The sequence below is a fragment of the Pseudonaja textilis genome, chromosome 1 (genome assembly GCF_049901715.1).
Source record: "Pseudonaja textilis isolate UNSWEBS1 chromosome 1, rPseTex1.2, whole genome shotgun sequence".
In the NCBI taxonomy this organism is placed as follows: domain Eukaryota; kingdom Metazoa; phylum Chordata; class Lepidosauria; order Squamata; family Elapidae; genus Pseudonaja; species Pseudonaja textilis.
Genome location: NC_141990.1, coordinates 106,313,019 through 106,331,432, shown reverse-complemented (window position 1 = coordinate 106,331,432; position 18,414 = coordinate 106,313,019). Strand labels below are relative to the sequence as shown.

Genomic DNA, 18,414 nt, shown 5'->3' with positions numbered 1-18,414 from the left:
GCTGCAAGAAAAAAAGAAGATTGTGGGAAAATGTAATAATTGGTTTAGGTATCTTAATGGCCATCTTCTAAAAGACTGGACAGAACTATTTAGAGTTGTTCCAGAAGACAGGACAAAAAAACAAGTTTAAATTATGAAGAAAGATAATTTGGGTTGGACATAAAGACTGTATTCCTAATAGTAAGAACTTTTCAAAAGTGGAATAGGTTGGCTTGGGCTTGGAGGTGGCAAACTTTCCTTGGCTGGATATGTTCATTCATCAGGAATGTAATAGTGGATTTTGGCATTCGTTCGTATCTCTTACATGTTGTAATTCTGATTTTTTCATAATTATACAATTATAAAAATTAAAAAATGCTTACAAACTCAGCTATTTTCCAGTTTTGATTTATCTGTCTACGTGAGTTTAAAATATCAGCTCCAAACAGCCTGATATTCTGTGGACATTCTTCTGACACTTCATTTCCAAGTCTGTTTCCTTAGCAACACTTTAATCCATCTGGCTGCAGGCTTTTAAATTTTACTACCACCTTCCTATCTATATTAGAAGTCATCCAAAAATAATATATACTAAAATAATTAATTGTGCTAATAAAATAAATAGGCAAATTAGTTCTTCATATTCTGAGAGTTCATAGCCAGTCTGACTAACGTTTTAGGATGATTTGAGATGTTGCACATCTATCCCTGCCAAACACATAACACTATATGCTACACGTAATCAACAAGGGAATTCCCTGTTTTTTATGAAATAAGATAAAGGTTCCCCTCACACATATGTGTTAGTCGTTTCTGGCTCTAGGGAGTGGTGCTCATCTTTGTTACAAAGCCAAAGAACCATAGCTGTCCGAAGACATCTCTGGTCATGTGGCTGGCATGACTAAACGCCGAAGATACACGGAACGCTGTTACCTTCCCACCAAAGTGGTCCCTATTTTTCTACTTGCATTTTTACATGCTTTCGAACTGCTAGGTTGGTAGAAGCTGGGACAAGTAATGGGAGCTCACTCCGTTACACGCTGCTAGGGATTTGAACCGCTGACCTTTCTGATCGAGAAGCTCAGCGTCTTGGCTACTGAGCTACTGCATCCCACTTTTTATGAAATAAAAGCTGAGAATAATATGCCTTTACAGAGCAAAACTGTTCTGAATCCACAAATTTGCATCAGCAGACTATGATGTGACAGCTTTCTAAGCATAAAAGATCATTTTCAAAGTCAGCTCCACATAAATTATTATATACACAATAGACACAACTATTCAGCTCTCTGCAAAGGCTTGTTTTTCAACAACTACTTCATCACAAGTTTTTAAAAGAAAAACCTTTCAATTTCAAAAGCACTCGCTGAGCTGCTCTTTACAATTCTACTTCACAGTTCTCTGGTTCCTGGTTTATAGAGTTCTTCTATGAACTACATCCCATTTTTATTGCCCATTTATCTGCTTCAAGTTCATCACATTCCTTCTTTATGTTGCCTGTAAATCTGCTCTGCATGTTCAAAGCAGATGCTGTTGCATACCAAAATATTGTCTAGCCAACCATAAATCCAAATCCTGAATCAATTTCAGTAATGGCTTTTGGGGTCTTAACTTTTTAACTGTTCCTTTTTCTAGTTTACCTATATATTTGATTTAAATTTGTCCCATCCAACTAAGACTTTAAGCTTACCAGCAGATTTCAGCACTTAAAATCATAATCAGGGAGAAGAAGCAAACAAGTATCTTCATCTTTTCATTTTTTGGTGCAGCAGCTATGCACCAAAGCTATTAGATTATTTTATAGTGTCCATCATTTGCACTTAATCACCAACTCTTAACATTTTCCTATCAGTAATCTACTTTCTGAATTTAGGGTTGAATTTTGTTCGAGAAGTTCTCCTTTTGAAATATATGACATTCAGATGCATGAAACTTAATGTAATACATCCATAATATTGTACATATTAGAATACTAAATAATCACACATCAAAACAGCCTTCTCAGCTATTGTACCCTCTAACACTATTGCATATTAATTGAAATATTAATAGTTAGAAACATCTACATTAACTCTGAATGAAAGTCAGAAAGTTAGAGAGGAATCATACACTGTCTGGCTTTTTAAAGTGCTATGCAATGAAATTCTTCATTCTGTGAAACTATTTCTATCTTTTACTGTATGGTCTGTCTTTACAAGTTCTTTCATTCTTCTCTGTTATATTAGTGATATTGTACAAGGAATATATGCTCTGAAAAAGGCAATTTCTATCCTGATGTACTTTTGGTTATGCAAATGAAACACGTCAATATAAAAATATTTTCATCAGAAATGAGAGATTCCAAGCACATAACCTGCAATTAATGCATTTGCACCCTTCTCTAAGGATCCTTCTCTTAATCATTTATATAGTTTTGATTGTTCTTAAAGTTACAAATTACAACAAATAATAATGTAAGCAAATGATAAATATTTTGAGTAGTATCCAAAGATTTTGCTCTATGAAAGAGCTCCTTCTGCAAATATGTAAGTTTCCTTTTAAAATGGAATAAAAAGATGCTGGATAATCATAGCATATCCCTCAAATTTTGCAATGTTAAATAAGACAGGGAAATAAACAAACAAACAAACAAATAGTGAAACTGTGTGAAAAAGAAATAAGAAAATGCTATAAATGCTTTGATGAGAAACAAATATTAGGCAACAAAACTTTGAACCTTCAAGTTTAGGCTACATTCATTTATAACATATAAATTGAAATGTAATGGTTTGAGATGTTTTTGCATTCTATGAAATTTTAAAAGCCAGTTGCTTTTAAAAGCGAGTTGCAAGTTGCAACTCTTCTGCAGTTTAACCAAGTTGCTATAGGTTAAGACTTCTTAAATATCTTTTTAAAAAGATATCACTATCACAAATGACTGACGGTATTATACTATACCAGGATTTTTTGATTTGACATCCTCCAGATACATTGTGACAACAAATCTAACCCAGTGGTCATGCCAGCTGAGGAATATTAGTTGATTTTTATTATTAAATCTGTTCTCCACTCTTCGTGCATATAAACATTCAGTTCAACTTAACACAATTTTCCGGGGGCTTTTGTTTTTTTAACCTGTGCCTACATTAGGGCTAATTCTACATATAATACCTCCTCAAAATGTCTAGGATATGAGTGTCCAACCTTTTGGCTTGCTTGGGCTTGCTTGAGAGAAGAGGAATTGTTTTGGCTCGCATATAAAATATATAATATAGTTAATGCATACAAATATAGCTAATAATTACATAATAATGTCAAAAGTTTATGATCTTGTGGGATCATATTACTAGCTGTCCAGAGCTGCATGAGGTTAGATACCCTTGATCTAGGAATTCTGTCATCAGTTTTAAACTATCATGGTCAGACTGAGGATTCTGATACTTACAATATTACCTATCTGCACTGTATTATAAATTGTGGCTACCCACAAGTGGTTTAACCCACAACGTGATCCAATGTTTGTTATATAATAGCTTTATCCTTTTCTGACATATAAACTGGTCAAAGGCTAGAAACCTGGGAACTGTGCGTTCCAGTCTCACTTTGCCATGAAAGTCAGCTGGATGACTTTGGACCAATCACTCGCTCTCTTTCAGCTCATCCCATCCCACCTTTCAGAGTTGCTGTTTCGGGGGAAAGATGAGGAAGAAAGAATATTGGCATGTTCATGACTTTGAGTTACTTAAAAAAATAATAAAGGTGGGAGATTATTAGAGGATGGATGGATAGATGGACGGACAGACAGACAGAACATGCCCTAGCCCTCCAAGAAACAATACAGATGCAAAGGCAGTGAAAAGGCAGAAATGTCCTGTTCTACATTTTGTTTAATCCTCAACAAGGACTTTCCTTAGAAAAAGCAGGAGAAAAAAATAACTTTCATCTATCCTAGGAGTATAGGGGGCCAATAAAATGCTGCATTGTCTTAATTCATAATAAAAGTGGTTCTGGTCTAGGCAACTTTTTTCATTTCCTGACCAAAATTATTCTGTTGGTTTACTGTTGTTGGATTATCTGAATTTTGGAGTAGAAGCAGACTGTTCTTGGGTCTTCCTGAACTTAAGATTCTCCAAATATTTTTGTTAAAATACACGCTTGGGACTGTTTCCTATGCCAAAAGCATCCAGTTTGTAGCGTGCTTTGTGTTACTGGACTGTAAGATTTATGACCGCAATAAATACATTAAATTTGTTATCAGAAAATATGTGTGTGCAACTGGCAATGCATAAAAGGGATAACTGGTTAGCACTCAACTTTATCAGTGAAAAATTGAATGCTAGAATGAGACCAAATGACAAGACTCTGATTTCATAGCTTCTCCTCCAGCTCCTGAAGACTTATTTATGTATGCATACAATTCTTCTGAGACACGATAGATAACTTAGGATTTACTTTGCATTAATGGCAAATAGGTTAAGTTTGTGCTCATAAGTGTATAAAATCTCATCTGTTTTTTTACAGCATGGCTTCCCTTAAATTAGTAAAACAGATGGACATCTAGGGAAATATATATTCCTGGAAAGTAACTGCCTTTCACTGATTCTAACTCTTAGCTTCTGCTGTAGTACAACTTTGGTGAGACTGTGTTCCAGTCTATTTTGATTTTGAGATGGGAGATGTAATATTTTTGGTCACTTCAAAAACTATTCTACTATATAGAACTCAGTTATGGACCATTTGAGTAGAATGATTCACAGGAAACTGGATTTCCTAATTAATAATAACAAAAACAGCTATACTGGTACGGATTGAAATCTAGTAACAAATTCAATCAAGAGTGTAATGGTAGTTTAAAAAACAGACAAACCACATACATCACTCATTACTACCTAAAATTAAGGCCAGCTCATTGTCAGCTGTTCTCATGAAGTTCTGAAAATGAATGGGCCTTATAAACATTGTCTGAAGCGCAGAAAGAGATACACCAAAGGCTTTCTGGCAGAAATAATACAGGCTACAACAGGACTCAGCATTTTTTGGCATATTGTTACAAGAAGGCAGATTTTACAGGATTCCCTATGAGGAATTTAGATGCTTGTCTGATGTAGGGATGGTCAAAACTTGGACATATTCTGACTGTGAATATTATCTGCAATATTGTGTCTCCAAATCATACTCAAAATATCCCAAATATGTCCAAAAAAGGCATCTAATCTTGAGATTTAATCATACTTTGCATTCTACCTCTCAGAAAGCAAAGAAAAAAGGAAAGGCCATACATATCAAAACTTTCAATCTGAACCCAAAAGCAGGTCAGATTTTTACATATGCTATAGAAATCTATTTTTAAAACAAGAAATGCCAAAAAAAGTTGGTAATCTCTGAGCTAAAGATTTCATTTCTCCCATTCCGAACACACCTCTTGGAGGCTGTGTCTTTTCTTTTATTATTCAATTTTTTATTCATTTTGTTATTTATTTTAGTGGATATTTTAAAAAGTATCAAAAAGACATGCAGAAAAAATATATTTACAAGCAATATAAAATAAAATAAAATTTCAAGAATAAACCATATGTTAAAAGTTTGTAGTATTAATTTAAAAATTTTAAACTATTATTAAAATAAAGTTAATATTCAATAATTAACCCAAGGGCCAATATAAAAATGAACTATTAAGAAAATGTTCTATCAAACCTAAAAATTCCATTCTTACATAATGATTCAAGTACAAACCAGATTTTTTGACATTGATATATACTCCCACAGTTTAATTTGTAATACTTCTAAGAGAAAATGATGTGTGATTTCCATTAAAAAGGATAAAATGTGTCATCTTCATTTTATTAAGAATTAGGTCTAGCAGCCCATATGAATTATTTTAATATTTTGGAAAGGAGTGAGATATTCATGAAAATAGCTATGTTAATACCAAGGCAAGTTGTGCTCACTTTGAGTTAATTTTTCTGTGTTTTTTCATATTTTTAATTTCTACTTATGATTGAATTATTTCTATTTGGTTGTGCATTTCTGCTTCTCTCAGGACAAACTGTCTGGGAATACTGCTTTCTCACCAAAAATAACCCTCTGTAATGTGATTTAATCCAATCCATGATCTATGTTATAGGACTAATAGTAGAGTTTAAATTTAATTCTGATAGTCTACCCTATTCTTTTAAGTCTTATAAAATCTTAAGGTTAGTTAGTCCTTATTCTTCCCTCTGAGCATATAGTTATTTGTCTCTGCTACATATTTAATACCATGCCTTCCATTCTTATCAGGATCATTTGAAATAGAAAATTGAATATGGTAAATTCATTTTACTGCTGCTATTTTTCCTAATCAGGAATTTTCACCATTTTAAAATATCTTCCATGGTATATTTCCAAGTCTATGAATAATTTTTCTTTAATGAAATAAAGAACAATAAAATTGTTCTTTAATGGTTTGTATACATACATTGTATACATTCCCAGATACAGATAGTCCTCAACTTACAACATTCAAAGTCACAATGACACTAAAAAAAGTGACATGACTTTTTTTAACACTTAGTCCGATGAAGCATCCCCATTCAGATGCTTGGCAACTGATTCATACTTTTGACAGTTGCAGTGTCCCAGGGTCATGTCATCACCTTTTCTGACCTTCTGACAAGCAACGTCAGTGGGGAAGCCACATTCACTTAACAACTGCTAATTTGACAATTGCAATGATTCACTTAACAACTGCGGCAAAAAAGTAGTAAAATGGGGCAAAACTCACTTTACAAATGGCTTACGTAGCAAAAGAAATGTTGGGCTCAATTGTGGTTGTAAGTCGAGGACTATCTGTACTTAATTTGTTTAACAGGAATACTGAACTTGTTATATTTGTGAGTTAAATTCCACTGAAGTATTTGAGTCTTGCTATTATTAGTCCAATATTCGCACACAAAACTGTGTTGCTGTACACATTCCATTATTGATTCTAAAGAAACCTTTGGATGAATAAATGTTAGTTATATCATTAGTTTCTATTTTTTTATTTGTTCGTTTGATTCCTGACACTTTATTTTCTTGTCATAACTTTCTTGGGAAAGGCTATAATGCCAAGATAAATAAGGAAGGGGATATCTCCTTTGTTCAAATACATTTTTGTAAAGAGAAAAAGTCAATTGACTGTTATTTTTAGTTTCGTATTCTTTATAAATACTCAGGTAAGAAATTCAATCTTCATCTTCCTCAGAATTGTGAATATAAAAGGCCACCCAAAATTTAAAAGTTTGTCTTTGAGATAGACAAGGACAAGGAACAGTCACAGCAGGAATTCCAGTACTGTTTACTGTTGTAGGGTAGAATTTCAGAATCTTGAAGGCCTGTCACAATTTCTCTCTAATCCATTTTATTCCAAACAATCAAGGAATAGGAAGTTATTTGGGATTTCTCTGTCATGCTCTTAGGTCTAAATAATCTCTTCTCAAACTATTCCCATCATGAGTCACTCATTCCTTCCCCATTCCCAAGGCCAGGTCTACTTTCCTTCACAAAAGACTGTGTCCAGAAAAATCATTGTATTTTTCTTATTTATGCTATTAACAGCATTCAAAATATATTTGATATTATCCTTTGCATATTGGAAAGGTCAAGTAATGAATAAAATTCAGCAGTGCCTGATTAATCCTTTCTCATGGCAAGAAGCTTTCATTTCTTTGATTTACAAAAAATGAAACAATCCAACTTGCCCAGAGTATACAGAAGGATGCATCTTTAAGGTTGTATTGTTGACTGAGGGAGCTGGCGTCGCGATGATACGGCATGCGATCTTGGAGGTCTGAGATCACTGCCGATATCTTTGCTCCTGGACGGTCTAATTGGATCTAAACCGTCCCGAAGAGATGGTGAAAGTAAAGAGCGCATCCTGTCGATCCCAGGCATACCACAAAGTTCCTGGTAGATCCAGAAGCTCTTTTTGCCAGTGGCAAAGAGGCAGCCATTAAAGCTGCTGAAGTTGGGACAGCTCCGAAACAAAAGGGAACGTAAAGAGAGAGTGTGCCGGTTTGGTGAGAACTTTTTCTTTATTTTAAGATTTGAAAGAACACCCTAAGGAAAAGAAAGAATCTGTAAAAGTTTTGACAGAAGTGACTAAGCGGCGATTTTAAACAGGAATGTCAAAGTAATATTTTTTTTTTTCTCACTGCTGGATTTTTTTTTACACACAATCTTATATTTTGAAACTGGACTGGTTTTTTCTCTTCTTTTATCTATTCTTTTTCTCCTTTTTGATTTTATAATATTTTAGGCCAGAGATTCCCTTTTAGTTTTTTTTTTTAAAAAATATCTTTTTCTTTTTTTTAATTAATTCTTATTATATTTTGCTTGAAAAAGGAGGGGGAAAGTGAAAGCAAAAGAAACTTTGTATCACTGCCAACTAGAGGCTTGGAAATATTCTATTTCTCTTTTGACCAGACAAAGCTGAGAAAGAACTGAGACTTCTTTTCAAGGACATTGCTATTTGATAAGATAGAGGGAAGAGCATGGGAGAGTATTATTACAGGTGCTCTTCTGGGTTTCTATCAACAGCTGGAGTCTGGTGTTGAAGCTTATAGGAAAAGAAAAGGTGATAAGTCTCTGGAGAAGAGAGTTATAACAAGAGCCTTGGATAATTAAACAAAGTGCAGTGTGCTCTTTTTATTTTTTCTAAGCTGTGCTACCCCTCCTCATCAGTTTACTTTTTGTAATAGCTATTTGGATTTCTGGCCCTTTGGAACTTGTCTTTGGAAGTTAAATTTCTACGCTTGCTCTTTATTTTAAAGGAAAAGCTTTAGTATTAATGATTTTCTTCCTTTTCTTTTTAAGGGCGTAGTCTTTTTTTTTTCTTTCTTCCCTCCCCCTCCCTGGTATTTTTGTTTTTCCATCTACCTTCCATATTGGCTTTTTTTCTTTTTTTTGTTTATTTTTCTGGCCTTCTTTTTTTCTCTTATGCATCCTTTTATATTTGAGACCTGTTAATTGGATTAAGGTGTTGAAGAATCTGAAGAATTTTCCCTTTCTCTTTTTTAGCTTTTTATTTTTCACTTTTCCGCCTTTTTTAGGACTTTACAACTTTTTCTTTTGTGTGTGTGTTTGTGGTCTTTTCATTTCTGAATTTTTACTGTTATCCAACCAATAGATTGGATTAAGCTATACGAGAACCTGAAGAATTTTTTTCTTTTTTTATTATTATTACTATTTGGCTTCTTTTTTCCTACTATTTTTATTTGGAATTGCAATTGGTTATTTCGCAATTGGATTAAGGTCTAGAAGAACCTGAAGATTTTGAATTGCTTGAAATGAGTAGGAAATTAACAGCCCCTGGTTCCTCAACTTCTACTTCTTCCTCTCCACCATCTGGATGACAACGTTCAATATAGACAATGTTACGGCAAGAAAAAGAATAAGAAAAAGTGACCCTGCAGATGATTATGCAAGGAATTCAAAATATTCAAAACAGAGAATATCGAACAAAGAACAGGGAAAACCGATGAAAAGGTGGAGAACATCCAACAAATGACGATGAAGTACGATGAGAGATTCCAAAAAACTGAAGAAGATAAACAAAGAAACAAGAATATTGGAGATATTGATAACAGATTAACTGTGGTTGAACAAGATAAAAGTGGTATGCTGAGATGGGAGATGGACAGATCAGAATTTTATCTTAGATTCCAAAACATAGAGGAAGAAAAGGGATAAAACCTAGCTGAGATAATGATAGAAATATTGGCTGAAGCTTTGGAAATAACTGAAGAGAAGATGATGGATGGAATAGATGAGGTCTATCGACTCTTCACAAGATATGCAATGAGAAATAGCTTACCAAGAGAAGTTCACATCAGATTTACAAAGAAAGTCATTAAAATGCAAATATTGCAAGTGGCAAGAGAGAAAACATTGAAATACAAAGACAAGGAGATTGTGGTCTTGAAACAAGTATCCAGAAGAGTGAGAGAGATGAGAAGAGAATACCGATTCCTGACCAAAATGCTACTTAAAAAAGAGGTGAATTATAGATGGCTGATTCTAGGAGGTTTAATGTTTACATGGCAAGAACAGAGATATAGAATTGACTCAATTGAGAAAGCTGAATCATTTTACACAGAATTTTTTAGAGGGAAAGAGAAAGAGGCAGAAAAAGAAATTTCACTAAGTGAATTCCAAGAGGACTGGCCAAATGACAACTGAAAAAGAAGAAGGTGCAGTAGGTGGAAAGGAGGAAGCCAAAGAACAACGTGAACCAAGATCTACGAGAGCTGCTAAACCTAACTACAAAATATAACCATGGAAGAGAAAAAATTGATTACAATTAATATAAATGGACTTAACTCAGCTGTTAAAAGAAAGAAAACCTTCCATAAATTAGAGAAATTAAAAATTGATATAATTTGCCTACAAGAAGTACATACTAAAAAGCAATATGAACAATTGTTGATACAGCCAAAATTAGGGAAAGTATTTACTTCTTTGACACAATGCAAGAAAAGAGGAGTGGTTTTATACATTAAAGATATTATCCCAGCGAAATTAATGTATACTGATGACGACAGAAGAATACTAATGGTGGAAATAATAGACAATAATACAAAAACACTCCTGATTGCAATCTATGCCCCGAATGACAATCAAGAAGTATTTTATTAAAAATTACATATGAAAATAATTGAACTGGACTATGCTAATATAGTTATGATGGGAGATTTTAATGGAATTGTAGACAATAAACTGGACTATACAGCACAGAAAACAATAAAGCAAAACAGAAAGATCCTCCCTAAATCTTTTTTTAAAATGGTAGATGAAATAAACTTAAAAGATACATGGAGAGAAAGAAATGCTAAAACCAAACAATACACCTTCTACTCAAATAGACATTTATCATGGTCCAGAATAGATATGATATGGATGTCAACAGAATTGTTAACTAATATTCAAGAAATAAATATTGAAACAAGTACTTGGGCAGATCACAATCCAATGACAATTAAATGGAAAGGACAAAGAAGAAGATCTAGATGGACGTTAAATAATACTATTTTAAAGGGAAAAGACTTCACACAGTGGATGGAGAAAGAACTGGCTTTTTTCTTTAGAGAAAACAAAAAAGAAGATACATCAATTCAGAACGTATGGGATACAATGAAGGCATATGCCAGAGGCTTGATAATAGACTATTACAAGGAAAAGAAACACCATGAAAAGATTAGCCTCTAAGGCATTAGAGGTTGAATATAAAGGACTTGAAAAAGAGTTACAGAAAATGCCACAGAAAAAGGACATTAAGTTAAAAATGGATATAACCAAACATAAAATGGGTCTAATAGAAAAAGAAGAACTAGCACAGAAAATTAGAGGTGCTAAACAGAACTACTTTGAAGATGCCAACAAACCAGGTAGATGGTTACCATATAAATTAAGAAAGGAGAAAGAATCAAGGAAAATATTGTAATTAATAGACGACCAAGGCCAAGTTTGTTATGGTAGTAAAGAGAAGGAAATCATATGAGACTATTATGGGAAACTATACACACAAGAGAATATTGATGAGGAAAGAGTTAAACAGTATTTACAGAATGCTAATCTACCCCAGATACCTAAAGAGATTGAAAAAATGTTAGAAAGCAATATAACGATGATGGAGTTAACTGAAGCACTCAAGAAGCAAAGTAATGGAAAGGCACCAGGCCCAGATGGACTTCTGGCAGAATTTTACAAAACATTACAAGAATCATTGAACCTTCCATCCTAGAAGTTATGAATGAAGTTATGTTAAAGAAGAGGATACCTAAGTCATGGTCAGAAGCTTATATTACACTTATTCCAAAAGAGGCCGATCCATTACAAATCAAGAACTATAGACCTATTTCCTTACTATACGCAGATTATAAAATTTTTGCTTCAATATTGGCAGAAAGACTTAAAAATACTTAAACAATTTTATCCATCCAGATCAAAATGGATTTCTGCCAAAGAGACAAATTAAAGACAATATGAGAGTAATCTTGGACACTTTGGAATACTACGAGGCACATCCTGAAAAACAAATGGCTTTCATATTTTTAGATGCACAGAAGGCATTTGATAATGTGAATTGGTGATTCATGTTATTACTGCTGGAATAGATGGGCTTTGCTAAAAAAATTATTCAAGCAATAGAAGTTATATATCATAAGCAAACAGCAAAGGTAATGATAGAGAACTGACAGACTCTATCGATATAAGAAAAGGAACAAGACAAGGGTGCCCACTATCACCTCTGTTGTTTGTGTTAACTTTGGAAGTGCTAAATAGAAATATTCGAGATGAAAAGAACATAAAAGGGGTGAAAATTAAAAAGGAAGAATTTAAATTGCAAGCATTTTCAGATGATCTGGTTTTCATTTTAGAAGACCCACTAGAAACAGCATCAAAACTGATAGAAAAGATAGAGACATATGGAAAGGTAGCTGGCTTGAAAATAAATAAAGATAAGACAAAGATCTTGACAAAGAATATGCTATCAAGACAAAAGGAAGAACTGGCAGATCTATTGAAAATCCAGGCCACAAATAAGATCAAGTACTTGGGGATATATTTGACAGCAAGATGCAGTACACTAAAAGAGAATAATTATATCAAACTTAAGCAGCAGATAGCGCTAGATCTGGCGAAATGGGAAAATTTAGAACTGTCATTAATAGGGAGAATATCAACAATCAAGATGAATATATTACCCAGAATTTTATATTTGTTCCAAACAATTCCAATTAGGCTTGGAAAAGATTACTTTGAAGATTTAAATAAAATTGTGTTGAAATATATATGGCAAGGTAAGAAAGAGAGAATAAAGTTAAAACTTTTGCAAGATGCTAGAATAAGAGGAGGATTTGGTTTGCCTAATTGGGAGTTGTACTACCAAGCTACAAATTTGATGTGGGTTAAGGAATGGATAACAATAAGAAATACTAGATTGTTGACATTAGAAGGACATGATCTGTTGTTGGGGTGGCATGCTTTTTTATGATATAAAGGAACTAAAAGACAGGGGTACTTTAGAAGACATTATATATGGGAGTCTCTGTGGTTAAACTGGGAGAAGACTAAAAGACAATGTTATTTGAAAATTCCAGTCTGGTTATCGACAATTGAAGCATTTTCTTATCCTATAATATACAAAAAGGAACAAACAGTTAGATATGGTGAAATACTGAATGAAAAGGGTGAACTCAAATATATACAAAAACTAGAGGAACAAGGTATAAAGATGAATTGGTTTTCATATGTGCAAATACATTCAAGGTATGATAAAGATTCTAAAATAGGTTTCTATAGTAAATTGACTGATTTAGATAAGATTTTGACAGGTACTGATGAAAGGTGATTAAAAAATTGTATGTATTAGAAACTAAATTAGAAGAAGAACAAGTTAAAGAAACTATGATTGCTTGGGGGAAGAATTTTGGATATGGGATTGATTTAGAGAAATGGCAAAAATTGTGGTCTCAAAATTATAAAATGACAATATCAACAGCATATAAAGAAAATTTGTATAAGATGTTTTAAAGGTGGCATTTTCCCCCAACAAGAATAGCAAGAATGTTCAAGAATAAATCCGAAAAATGTTGGAAATGTCATCAGACACCTGGCTCATATTACCATATGTGGTGGACTTGTGCGGATGCTAAAAAATTATGTGAATTATTTTATATTTCCTAATCCGTTGAAGTCATCCATTCTTGTACCTTATTCCTCCACCAACTTCACCCATTAGTTAGATACTTTTAAGTGCATGTATGATTCCGTCATGAACAAAAACTACTAATTTATTTAAACAATGAATATGGATGCTTTTAAAAAGCTAACATTTAGGATCCAATTAGTCACAGGTTCTGCCATCTGCTATCTAAGAAAAGCTAGGCAGGCTGGATTGGCCAGTATCTCGCTGAGGAAAAGGAAATCTCAGGGTTGTAGACTAGACTGAAGAGTTTTTAAAAACCCAAGAAGAAAGCTATTGCTAACAAGAAAACTAAACAATTGTGTTTAGTATCTCACTCACTTCTCTAGAAGTGAAAAGATTGTCAAATTTGACAATCTTCTGCCATCCTCAATAAACATATCCAAGCTCATATTCTTTAAACTTTAAATATATTCTGATAAAACTAGCAAAAAATGTTCTACCCCAGAAACAGGTGTGGGACACACAGATATTTGTTTCCTCGCATAGCAGCCTAGAGGCGTGTTCTTAAATAAACAATCTCCTTCCTAAATGCCGCAGTGATCTGACTTCCAAACAAGTATGTATAGACACTGGCTAGCACTATAAACTTCCGGTCATGCATAATTCAGCTGAACTGTTTATTCAGAATAAAAAGAAAACAAGAAAATTGTGAAAAGGAACAATCAAGAGATGGTGAAAATTTGAATGAATAAATTGCTTTATTCTTTCTTGCTGCCAAAATAACAGGCAGCCCTTTCTACTCTAGACTTTTGCCAATCTGACATTCCTCAGGTATAGCAATTATTCCCTGTATTACTGGAATGCTGTAAGGCAAGGACATCAAACTCGCGTCACAGCATAGTCATGTGATGTATCACAAGTTTTTTTTCCCTTTGCTAAACCAGGTGTGGGCGTGACCAGTGCGTGACTCATCCCGTGGGCCGCGAATTTGACAGTCCTGCGTGTAAGGGATCATATAAATCAGTGTTTCTCAACCTTGGTCACTTGAAGATGTGTGAACTTCAACTCCCAGAATTCCCCAGCCAGGAATGCTGATTGAGGAATTCTGGGAATTGAAGTCTGCACACCTACAAGTGACTGAGGTTGAGAAACTCTGGTGTGAATAATAAGAAAACGCATCTTGAAAACATCAAGCTAGGAAAGGTTGCTATATATGAAGCTGAGATTCTGGATGATTTTTCTTTAAGAAAGTAGCATATTTTGTTGTTCAGATTGTGTAGCTACAATTCTTAATAGTAAGGTAGATGCCAACAAGGAGGAAAGGATTAATGAAACAATTGTCGGCTCTGGTTGCATCCCTATACTTTTACCAAGACTTCTGGAATATAGGATTCTTGAAAGAAATTAAGGTACAAATTTTTAAAACTTTTAGAATGTGATCAAGCCAGCTATTATTTCCAGAGACAGAGCAGATTTCTGTATAGTCAGCACAACTCCTTGAAATTTGAAATGTTTTTTTTTTTTAAAAAAACTAGTCAAGCATTTTTTACCAGAACACATTAATACTATTTCATTCCTCAATTCTCAGTTATATGTTTACAACACCAGCACAGTATAGGCACAGAAATAATAAACACTTTTTTAAACCAGATATTAGTGGTATTTTCTACTTAAATACCTTTTGTTAACGCTGGCTTTTTAGAAAAAGCACAGGTGCATGCATGAATGCCCGCACACACTTTATTCATTACTTATAACCAAACGATCACTGGAGTTTAATACAGATGAATTACAGGCGGGGTAGGTTCCCCCGTAGCCATAGCTTAGTTGTGGAAGCCAACCTGGGACATATCAAACAGCATTTAAACTTCACACAGGTATAGGCACAGGTAGGTAGTCCTTGGCAGACGGAAGGATGCCAAGAGCTTGGAGCCTCACCCAAACCTCGCCGTTTCGAAATCTGGTTGGGAATTTAGGAATCCGGACCACTACAACAGCGCTGCCCGCTTTTAAAGCAACTCGGCGTAGGCATCGCAATCACACGATCGCCTAACTTCGCATCTGATCCAGCCCTTTCTTTTTCATTACCTTTTTCGAAATCACCAGAGGGCTTAAAATTTCAACTTTCCTTGGGTCTCTCTGTGCATGTGGGTGTCTTATAGCTCTTTGAGTCTTAAGGAGTAAGTAATCTACACTGTTCCCCCCCAAAAGCCAGCAGGTGACCTGAACCTCAACTCAGGAGAAAAGTAGACCGAAGTGCCCACAGCGAAGTCCGTGTCCCCCCCCGCCTCAATCCCCTGCCCAGAGCCAGCTCTTGCCGGACACCCCCGCCCCCGTCTTCCCATAGCTCCTCTTGTTCGCCTGCTTGTCCTGCCGCTCCTGCCTAGAGACCCACCGCGCCTTTTCCTTTTTCCCCTCAGCCCGGCCCCGCCCGAGGTTTAAACCTTACCAAACTGAAGGCGCCGCAGCCCAAAGGAGGTCGGGACCCAAGGCGGGTTTTCTCCTCGAACTTTCCTGACGTCGGGAGGCAGGAGCGGCGGCGGCAGCAGGTAGCTCTCTTGTGTCCCGAACTGGAGAGAACAAAAGCTTCCAAGCCGGGGGAGGGAAAGAGGGGACGAGCAAGGCAGCGAGGGTGGACCATTGCCTGCAAGCTGGAGGGTCTCCCCGGCTGCAGCGCAAGCCCGCCTTTGCTACCCCTTTCCTCAGCGCAGCCTCCCCGCTTCTGAGCCGACGGAAACAATCGCCCCGCGGCAAGGAGGAAGGCGAAGGAACCCGTCTGCCCGCCACAGCCTCCTCCTGCCCGCTTCAACCTCGTCGTTTCGCTAGCCCCAACTCGCCGTCGCCAGCTTTCGGGGCGGAGTCCGAGGCCGAAAGAGGTGGAGACTCCGGGCTCCGGCCCCCAACGGTGCGCGCCAGCTAAGGCGAGCGCTCTCCCAGGGCGCACCTTCCGGAGGGCCTCGGGGTAGAGGCGTCGGCAGAGCTACGGAAGGAAGGGTCTTTGAGAAGGGAGGGGGCGGGGGGTTGGGTGCGGGATTCCCGCTTGTGGAGGCCCAGTCTGCGTTCCCAGTACTCCGCGCCTCCTCTCCTCCTTCGCCCCCCCTCCCCGCGCCTCCGTACCCGGTGGCGAGGAATGTGGGTGAGAGCAACCGGGGCTCGTGCGTGCGCAACAGAATGGGAAGCGGGGGCGTTGCAGCTGTTGCCGCCGCCGCCGCCTTCAGCCCTCTGGAAAGAATAAAAACGCGGCTGGCTTGGCCCAGCGTCTTATTTGAGCGGAGAGAGCAACCTTGCTCCTCTTTGGAGGTGGGTGACTCTCGCCCGCAAAACGGATTATCTGTTTCGGAAGTTGAAAGAACGGGAAAAAAGGGGGGGCTGGAGTGGAGGAGTTAGGATCACACCAGTCAAGCTCTGTGTGCACGATTGACGGCGAGGGGGAGGGCTGAGAAGCCACAAGAGAACACCACGGCTACACACAGGTGTAACAGGTGTAACGCGTGAAGATTCCGGCTCCTTTTTTTTTCCTCATGTGAATGGGGGGGCGGGGGTGACTTGTACGTGCCGGTACTTCTCTGAAGCACTGGAAACACTTGGAATTATGAAAAAGGGCCTGTGGTCCCTAAGTGCAGACGCTCTTCGGATCAGATAGGAAAAGATGTGATGGGGGATGGCCGCACTTTCGATCTGGTTTTAGGCCAATCCTGCCACTGTCGTTCTCACTGAAGCATGGAAGAGCTGCCGTTGCACAGAGATACAGAATTATGTGTGTCGAAATAAAAAGTTTATTGATAGCTGTTAGAAGTGTGTGTTTTTTAAAAATGATTAAAAGGGCTAATCTGAAGGGGAGGAGGGAGGGAAGGAACGAATAAGGAACGAACAGAAGAGCAACTAACTAGAAACAGTGGCATCATATCAACTTTTTTCAGGGACAAGGAACCTATATTCAAACTAGTACCAAAGCAAATATAGCTGTTGAACACTGAATTTACAGCGTAAGAAACTACCTTGTTTGAACGTGCAGAGTTTTGCAGCAAGAATAAATGTGAATGCCTGGAATGTGGAAATTTCAGACAATATTGTGAGTCACCCACAATCATGTTGCACAGAAGGGGCAGCTACATAAATATGATAAATAAATAGTTTCATATTTCTGGGATCCAAAAAAAATGGCCTAATTGGAAACCACCTATTTGTTCAAGTTTGTATGCATGCGTACAGTTCTGTGTGAGAGAAGAGGAGGAAGGAGGAAGAGTTATAATTTGGGACTTCAAAAGAATCTCCCAAATCTCCCCATACTTTCAACTACTTGAATGTACTTCGTTAAGTATGAAGATTTATAGAAGCACTCAGCTCCATTGTGTATTATAATGTAGGAGACCACCCTGAACTCTTTCAGAAGAAGGATACTTAATGCTCTCAATCAAAAGGATTGTGCAGATAGTCAGATTTCCCCCTCAGTATTTATTTATGGCAAGAAGACAAAAGAAATAGAAAACATAAGGGAGTGTATTGAATTCCACGAATAGTATAGAATGCTTATTCTCAAAACATTAGATATCTTCTAATGTTTCAATGGTAGAGCAGAAGATCCCATTCAATTCCTTTCACTTTAAAAAGCAAATTATAGATGTTCAGAAACATCTTCCTATCTGTAAACCTTAGGGCATGAGATTTGTCAAAGTGGACAAATGGTATAAACAGAATATAATTTTCTAATTAGATGATGGAAAACGCCTTAGTTACAAAGGTATAGTCTGGAAGTTGATAGAACAGCCCCCTGAAATCAGGAGGAT

At 36.5% G+C, this 18,414-nt stretch overlaps 1 protein-coding gene across 2 annotated transcripts in view; it reads right to left on the bottom strand.

Annotated features, from left to right (window-relative positions):
• GPR63 (G protein-coupled receptor 63) overlaps nt 1-16,771 on the bottom strand; it is a 28,550-nt gene extending 11,779 nt beyond the window's left edge. The window contains exon 1 of one of the 2 annotated variants that reach the window (XM_026726698.2): nt 16,077-16,771. The gene's annotated coding sequence lies outside the window, so the exon portion shown is untranslated. The remainder of the gene's footprint in view (nt 1-16,076) is intronic. The other variant, XM_087913938.1, reaches the window with a different exon arrangement.
• Nucleotides 16,772-18,414: the final 1,643 nt, after the last annotated feature.